Source organism: Leuciscus leuciscus (genome assembly GCF_965113295.1).
Source record: "Leuciscus leuciscus genome assembly, chromosome: 9".
Classification (NCBI taxonomy): domain Eukaryota; kingdom Metazoa; phylum Chordata; class Actinopteri; order Cypriniformes; family Leuciscidae; genus Leuciscus; species Leuciscus leuciscus.
In genome coordinates, this window is record NC_138733.1 from 38436127 (window position 1) to 38445209 (window position 9083).

The following is a 9083-nucleotide window of genomic DNA, read 5'->3' on the forward strand; positions in this document are numbered from 1 at the left end:
TAATGTTTTTTATTTAATATTTTATGTTACTAAATTATATTTATGCAGTAGTTATAATCCATTTATGCACTTTTTGAGCATAGACCTGAAAATGACATTTTCAACTTAAACCGTTATAAATCTTGAATGCTTTGGAGCACAGATGTAAGTTTGGTCTCTTTTTAAAGACGGCACTTGTCAGATTATTGCTGAAGTGAAAAAAAGTCTAACCTGTTAGATAGCACCCCCGCTTTTGAAAAAAATCCCAATAAATGGCATACCCAAACTAAAACAGATACAGTTCATGAACCCTTTCCACTAAAAACATAAGTATGGTCTAATTTGAAATCAGATACTTGGCAGTTTATTGTGAAGTCAGAATTAATTATTGTCACAATAAAATAAAATAATCAAATTAAATAGTTTCAAAGTTTTGTAAAGTTATTAGAAATGTATTTGTATAAAATTGGATTTATGAAGTTGGCATTGTTTTAATCTAGAAATGCACAGCAGTAAAGCCACATGACTGACTATGTTACATTTCAAATCTGAAGATGATAAGTCTAAAACTCAAGATCATGTCATGTGACTTTATTTTGAGAAGACTCTAAAATGCTAACTGATGTTTATTGTCATTGTCTAAGCATCCATTCAGTGTTTGTCTCTATTGTTTTGTGGTGCAAACAAGCCCCATTCAGTCTCTGTCTTTCCTGCACACATTCACAGCCATTGTCCAGGTACTAACTGATGATTAGGTAACCGTTAACTGAATGATTTGAATAAAAAAGTTGTGTCACCTTTATTTATTTAATGCAATATACAATACAGATTGTTTCAGATATGAATTTATTACATAGGCCTACAATATTTACTTTTGTATTACTATTTAGGTTTCTATTACAGCAATTTCCACATTCCACTACATTTGGATGGCACCCAAAATCCTATACATCAAAGACAATCAACAACTGAGTACTGAACTCACTGAACCGAACAAACAAACAAGAGACACAGAAATTACATCCACAATAGTCACAGCAAACATTACAAGAAAAAAAGAAAGAAAGAAAAAGGGCAGAAAAGACATCAAATGGGAAGCAACACAATATAATACAAAATAATGCAAGCCACTACAGTAGTACAATCCTTCCTGCAATTCAACAATCAATGCAGCTGTATATTTAATACACAATCCACCTATTTGTTTTGACTTCTTATATATAAAAAAAATTCCTAACTATATACAAAAGGAACCCGAGGATGGTATATTTGTACTCTCATTCCCAGTATGAGTATTTTTTATTTTTATTCAAACTATTACTTCTTTCATTCCTCATTTCTTTTGTTACCCTATTTATCAATAATTCTCAAGATTTCCCTACTCTTAATTATCATAATTTCTATATTAGGTCTGGTCTTAGTGGGAGAATGTAGTCTATCCATTTTCCCCATAACTTGACAAATTTCTCTGACTGTAACCTAAGATTCATTGTTAAAGGAATAGTTCACTTTGAAATTAAATTTTGGTATGTTTTAGCTTACCTCAAGGGCATCCAAGATGTAGGTGTCTTTTTTTCCGCAGTAGTTTCAATTTTGATATTTTTAGGTCAAACCGTTCGTCTGTCAGTCATATAATGCAGGTCTATGGTCACTGTCTCAAAGAGCATGCACAGAGTCCAAATTAAAACAATTCCCCGTCGTCCAAATTAAACAATTCCCCATCGTAAGTACACATTGATGGCCCAAGACACGAAACGAGCGGTTTGTGTGAGAAAACGAACAGTATTTATATCGTTTTTACCTCTTGTACACAGCCACGTCCAAGTGATCTGAGAGCGCGGGCGGGTAAATAGATATATACACTAGATGTCGCCTTGGCTACGGTTTCGTTCCAATGAACTACAGTAGCCAAGGCACAAGGTGTACATGTGTCCTGTCATTTCATTGACAACTGGCAAATGCAGGAATTTGTGTTAGAACCCTGCCATTTCAGTGCACAGCACACAGCTGACAATATTAGCTTAGAACTGAAAATTATTTCTGAAGAATGGGGTATAACTCAAAAGCTGCTTGCAGTTGTCACAGACAATGGTGTTAATATGGTTTCTGCAGCGCATTAGCACTACCCATGTTTTACCCACACTTTAAACTTGGTGGTCAAAAAATGCGATTAAAGCATCTCCTGAGATGCATTGTATCCTTTTTCCACCACAGCACAAAAGCCACAGAGAAGCTTAAACGATACAAAAGCAACTGAAGATGGCAGAAAATAAATTGATTGTTTCAGTTGAAACCAGGTGGAATTCAGCTTTCACCATGTTGGAGAGGCTACATGAACAAATGGATCCAGTTGTGCTTATTCTTTTAAAAATAAACTCAGTGCCAAAATGTATACAACAGAGTCAACTTATCAACTTAATGTATACAACAGAATCAACTTATACCACCATTGTTAACCTTAATGGCTAAACCGTATTGGGGGCTAAATGGTACGTTCAGGGTATCTCTTAGTCTCTTTGTGTGGAGTGTGTAACACCTCCCCTGTTTCACTTGGGAATTAATCTGCAGGTTGTGCTGACCCAGACTGGATTGGATCGAGACTAGGAAGTTCTTCTGACATGGGATGTTCACAAAGATCTGCCAGATTTCCCTCATGAACATCAATGACCTCTGGTCCAATCTCATCTCAATTGTTACAGTCAGTTAAACGTGCCAACATCTGATCAACATAACATCTCCAGTGAACTTAAAGTCCCACATCGACGTGTGTGATACAGGGCCTGTCTTTACTGAAACAACACCAGGCGTCCACTTCTTTCCCATCCGATAATCACAAACTAATACTTTGTCACCCACTGCAAATGTTCTGTATTTAGCATGCACTTGACGTTGCTGGCATAGTTTGCTTTGTGTTTTTTCAACCACTGACGCAAGTCGTGGAGGAGTGAGATGTCTAAGTCGCAACATCTAGCTACAGGGGTGCCTCAGGGATCACTGCTTGGACCTCGTCTCTTTTCTATCTACATGCCATCACTAGGATTTGTCATTCAGCAACATGATTTTTTATATCACTTTTATGCTGACGACACACAACTACCTCTCATTCCAACCAGAGGATCTGACAGTAGCTGCTCGCATCTCTGCCTGACTGACAGACATTTCTTGCTGGCTGAAGGACCACCACCTTTAACTAAACCTTATAAGACAGAGCTGCTTGTGGTCTCAGCCAACCCAACACTGCACCACAACTTCTCCATTCTGCTAGGTTCATCATCCATAACTCCATCAAGGTCAGCCAAGAACCTTGGAGTTGTGATAAATGATCAATTGAACTTCACAGACCACAACTGCCCAGTCCTACATATTGCCATTAGGAGGATCAGGCCCTTCCTATCAGAGCATGCTACACAACTCCTTGTCCAAACGCTTGTTCTATCCTGACTGGACTATTGTAATGCTCTCTTGGCAGGCCTTTTTGCTTGTACTGTCAAACCTCTGCAACTGATCCAGAATGCTGCAGCTAGAGTGGGTCTTTAACGAGCCGAAGAGAGCACACACCTCTCCTCACAAAATTGCACTGGTTGCCAGTTGCCGCTCGCAAGGCACTGATGATTGCCTACAGAACAACTACTGGGTCTGCCCCCTTTTACCTAAACTCCTTACTCCAGACTTTTGTGCCATCCAGAAGCTTTTCCTTGAATGTTCCCTTCTGTTGAAATGATCTACCTAACTCAACCTGAGCTGCTGAGTCCGTAGCCATTTTCAAGAAACGGCAACACTTGATCCATTAATACTAACACTTTCTTTTCTTTTTTTCTCTTTCTTCCATATTTTCCAGTATTTTACAATAGTCATATAAAACTTGTACTTCCTCCATCAAGATATGTTATAATAAAGCTATTGATATTTATTTTTTCTTTTGTTTCATAATATTCCTCCTTCTCCAAGCATTAACATAAAATTAACATAAAACACAAGCATTAACATAACATAAAATGCTTAAGAGCATACTTGTTTTTGGCCTTTCCATCAAATCCAAACAAAAGCAATACATCCCATTCTTCCAATGTAATCTTGTCATCATACAACAAATCACATACCATCTTTTTTTTTTTTTTTTAAATCACTTCACTTTCCGCATTTCAAAAATAAATGCAAAACACCTTCCTTTTTCTCCAAACACACTTTACACATTTCATCTTGCACTAATCTGCTTTTACCGGTCGAAGCGCCGCCGGAGGTGGAAATTGAAGATTTCTCTGACAGAGGACTCGGCCAAACGTTCCCAACAGACCCTCACAGTATGTTTGGGTCTGCCGAGTCTGTCCAGCTTCCTCCCCCGCAATCAGATCCAACTCACCACCAGGTGGTGATCAGTTGACAGCTCTGTCCCTCTCTTCACCCGAGTGTCCAAGACATACGGCCAGAGGTCGGATGAAACGACCACAAAGTCGATCATCGACCTACAGCCTAGGGTGTCCTGGTGCCACGTGCACTGATGGACACCCTTTATGCTTGTACATGGTGCACAGAAGTCCAATAACAGAACACCGCTCGGGTTCAGATCAGGGGGGTCGTTCCTCCCAATCACCCCCCTCCAGGTGTCACTGTCGCTGCCCACATGGGCGTTGAAGTACCCCCCCGACAGAGTCCCCAGTTAGAGCACTTTCCAGCACCCCTCCCAGAGACCCCAAGCCTCTTACGGTCCCTCCTGCAGGTGGTGAGCCCACGGGAGGGCGCCCATGGGGGGGGCCCGGCCACCAGGCGAACGCATACGAGCCCAAACCCCGAGCCTGGCTCCAGGGTGGGGCCCCGGCTGCGCCATGCCGGGCGACGTCACGGTCCTCATTTTTAATTCTATCATAAAGGGTTTATCAAGTGCTATGAGTGCTAACTTTAATTTTGTATATTGTTCTTCAATTTTCCTTTTCTCTTCTATATCTTCCCTTTCCTCCAGAGAGTCCATTATCGCTTGGGTAGGTACAAATCCAGGTTTCACTTCATATAATATGTCTTTAACCTGTCTAAAACCTACTGTGAACCAATTCCCGTAAAACATTTGTTTTTTGCCTTTATTATTAAAAACAGGGGTTGCCGTTGCCGTAAAACTTTGTACTTCTTTCTCCTTCCACTGTATTTCTTATCTTGCTTCTTATTCTAGCATCGGCACATTTGTCTTCTTCCATTTTTTTTTTTTTTTAACTTCTAGCACTACTATTTTCCTAATGTCCATGTTTCCTTCGGTTACCTTTTGCATTTCATTTCCCCGTTCTTTATTTAATTATCTTTCTTTAGCTCTTTTTGCTTTCTGTATTTTCTTAATACATTCAGATAATATTTTAATGTTTGATTGTATATTGTAACATCACACACACATATTGCTTCATCATATAAAACATCATCTACACTATTAATAATAAAATTTTCCATTTCCATTTTATAAATATCATTCTTTAAGAGTTCTGCGTTAGCCACCCATACACCTGGTCCTCTTTCCACTCCACTGAAATCCATCATTACGAATAAAAAATCATGGTCACTCCAACTATACATTTTATAAAAATCTCTTGAAATAAAAACGCTCAAATCTTCTGTCACATAAAATAAAATCTATTCTTCTTTGTTTTTAACTGTTATTCACCCACTGTCTTCTTGAATATTCTCTTTTGACTGTGTTTCTATCTCTCCATACATCTTCTAATTTGTGTTTATCCATCATACATTTCAATTCGTTTCTTTCAACATCAGCTCTGTACACCATATGATTTTCGACATCTATTCATTTTAAAACAGTATTAAAATCTCCAATAACAATGACATTCTTCCATCCATTGATTAAAATACTCAATTCTTTAAAAAAAGTTACTCTTTCTGTATCTTCATTTGGAGCATGCATGTTACATATTTATTTTTCCTCCCCCCATCCATGATTTTGACAGTTAAAATCCTTCTATGGTTATCTATAAATAGAACATTTGTTGATTCTACTACTCCCCTTCTGATGAGTATCACCAGACCTTTTTTCCTATTTACATCATTACTATTCCATATTTCTCCATCCCAACATTTTTTTTTTAAATCCTCTAGTATTGTTTCATTCCATCCAGTCTCTTGAATACATATAATATCACTTTGTTTTGTTAAAGTGATCACATTTTCAAACTTCCATTTAGATGACAACCCTCTAACATTAATCGAGACCAAACATAAATTACTCATAATGAAATAAAAGAAAAAACACAAACCAAAACAACCCATCATCCATATGTGGTCTCTCTTAAGATCTAAAAATATAGATCTACTTTATCATCATTTATCCTTGTTCTTATCTTCTCTTCTTAACTTTTGTTTCTTTAATACTTGTTCAATATTTGTTTTCGCTACTCTTGTCGTTTTACGTCTTCTGTTCATAATGTCCAATGTTCTATTTTCAAACTCAGTTTCCTCATCTATTACCTCATCCTCATCTATTTATTCTGCCCATCTTCAATTTCACTCAATGTTGCACCTTCCATCTCTTCAATTTGTCCATCATTAACAGTAGTTTGTTGTATCTCAGTCTCTGCCGTTTGCACTTCCATTTCTTTATCTCCGTTGTCCTCTCTCCTCATGCAGTCCTCCTTTTCTTGTTGATATAAATCCTCAGAAATTCCAGTCACCTCCTGGATTTCGTCTGTCCTTCTACAACTGCTTGTCTCCTCCATTTGCTCCTGCACCTCTGTCTCCATTTCTGAATTACCCTCCTCTTCAGATTTATTTATTTTTTTATGATCTGTGCTTGCACATATTCTGCAAGTCTTAAGTTGGTCATCATGAATTACTCTGAAGCATTTCGGTCCTTCCTCTGTGTCAAACTTCATATTGTATGGCAAAGTCACAATGTCCTGTGGGAATTTTACTCTTAAGAACCTCGTTCCATCCGCAACAGTAGTGCCCGGATAATATCTCCTTCTTTTATGTAGTTGGGCAAATGCAAGAAAGAGACCATTCTTTCAATTTCACATAATTTTTTGATCTTACAAAATCGTCCATCAACCATCAGTCCATCCTTTAGCTTGTCACAGTCCGTCTGATTTTCCATCCATATAATATCTTGATTGTTTACCTTGACTTCTTTGTAGCTCTTCTGTTTCTCTACTCCGTACATCCATTCCATTATTTTTCCTCCTCATGGCAACCATTGCCCATGTTTCTTTGTCATCTTTGTCTTTTCCATTGTCCTTTTCTTTGTTCCTTTCAGTGTAATCGTTGTCCTCAGTCTCTTGGTCTAATATCCGTTCCTGTTCCATAGCCGTAGTATCAGTCATTATGAAAAGATAAAACCTCAGACAGTGAAACTTGTCTGAGGTTTAAACAAAACAAAATTAAAATTAAACATATAAACTTTAAGAAATTATCAAATGAAAACACAATAAAGAAAAACAAAAATATAGGAGAGCCTTTCTCTCCAAAACTGCCACCTCACACTTCCTGGATCATACCAACTTCAGGCGTTCTCAAGGTGGTATGGCCAGCGAAATCTGCTTACGGCTTTTCGGCTTTTTGAAGAAATTCATAGACTTTTTCAGGCTTTCTGAAGAAACTCTGCTGCCAAGACCAGGCTTTTTGAAGAAACTCACAGACACTTTTTTCCCCCCAAAATACTTACAGCACCTGGTATTCTCAGGCGGTCTCCCATCCAAGTACTAACCAGGCCCAATCCTGCTTAGCTTCCGAGATCAGACGAGATCGGGCGTTCTCAAAGTGGTATGGCCGTAAGTGAAATCTGCTGCCAAAAACGGCATACTGTGCCCTACTCCTTACTATTGCACCCTTACTTTTTTCTTTTTCATACTCCTATATTTCTGCTTTTATCTGCAAGAAACATTCTTTTGCATGCTCAGGATCACTCTCTATTTTCTCTGCTTCCTTCTTCAATGCATTTTCCATTGCTTCTACTTTACTCCTTCTCATGAAATCCCTTTGTTTTGAATATCTAATACTTCTTTTCTTGATTTTCCCTTTCATTATTTCCCACCATTCACACACATTTTTATTAAACATTTCATACCTTATACATTTCCTGATATTTTCTTTGTATGCCTGTTCCTTTAGCAGAGATGCATTCAAACACCACACTCCCCCACCTCTCTCTTCCATATTTACACCAACCTTTACTGTCATAGCATGGTCACTTATTCCTTTAAACTTATATTTCACGTTTTTCACGTATCTTAACATTGCCCTTTTGATTAAACATTAATCTATTCGGCTTTGTTTCAAACTTCCCATCACCATTTGCCTTCTAGAAAACTCTCTTTTGTAAGGATTCTCCTCTCTCCAAGCATCAACCATATCTTCGCTTTGCATCCATTCATTTAAATATTTCCTAGACACATCTGATTTAAAGTTCGCACTGCTTGGTGCGTCTAGTCTTGTGCACCATACATTGAAGTCTCCAACCACTATACATTTTCCTTGAAACAACGGCTTCATTTCTTTGAAGACTTCTTTTCTTTCAGTTTCTACATTAGGTGCATAAATAATTATCAACCTAAACAGTTCATTGCGAAACATAAATTCTATTACTAACAATCTGTCACATGCCTGTCCTGTCTTGTGTTGCACATGGGTGTTTTGTTATTTTGGGCCATGTGCTCTTGTCATTGTCTGATCCCTCCCACTTGTTATCTGATTATTGTTTGAGTTCTCCCACCTGTTCCCCCTTGATTAGTTTCCCTTTATTAGTTCCCACTTGTTTGCAGTCTGTGTCGATCGTTGTCTTTGTTTTCCCCTGGTGATGTACCCGAGTTATTCCTGCCTTGTTTTGTTGTAGTTTGGTTTTTGTTTATTGTTTATTAAAATTTCCTTTACCGCACTTGAATCTTCGTTTCACTTTCTGACCAACCGTGACAGAACGATCGACCATGAAGAGGATTCAGCGGAAGGATTCACTCCAGCCTCCTATTTCCTGCCCTCATTTTGAGCGCATCGAGAGATTTTGTGTGTTGAGTTCCCTTCGTCAGAAGGGGACTGACATCCGAGAGTTTTCATTGAGGTTCTGCGCTGCTGCAGAGGGACTGGGGCTTGGGGTTATGGCTATGAAGGATTTGTTTAATTACGCC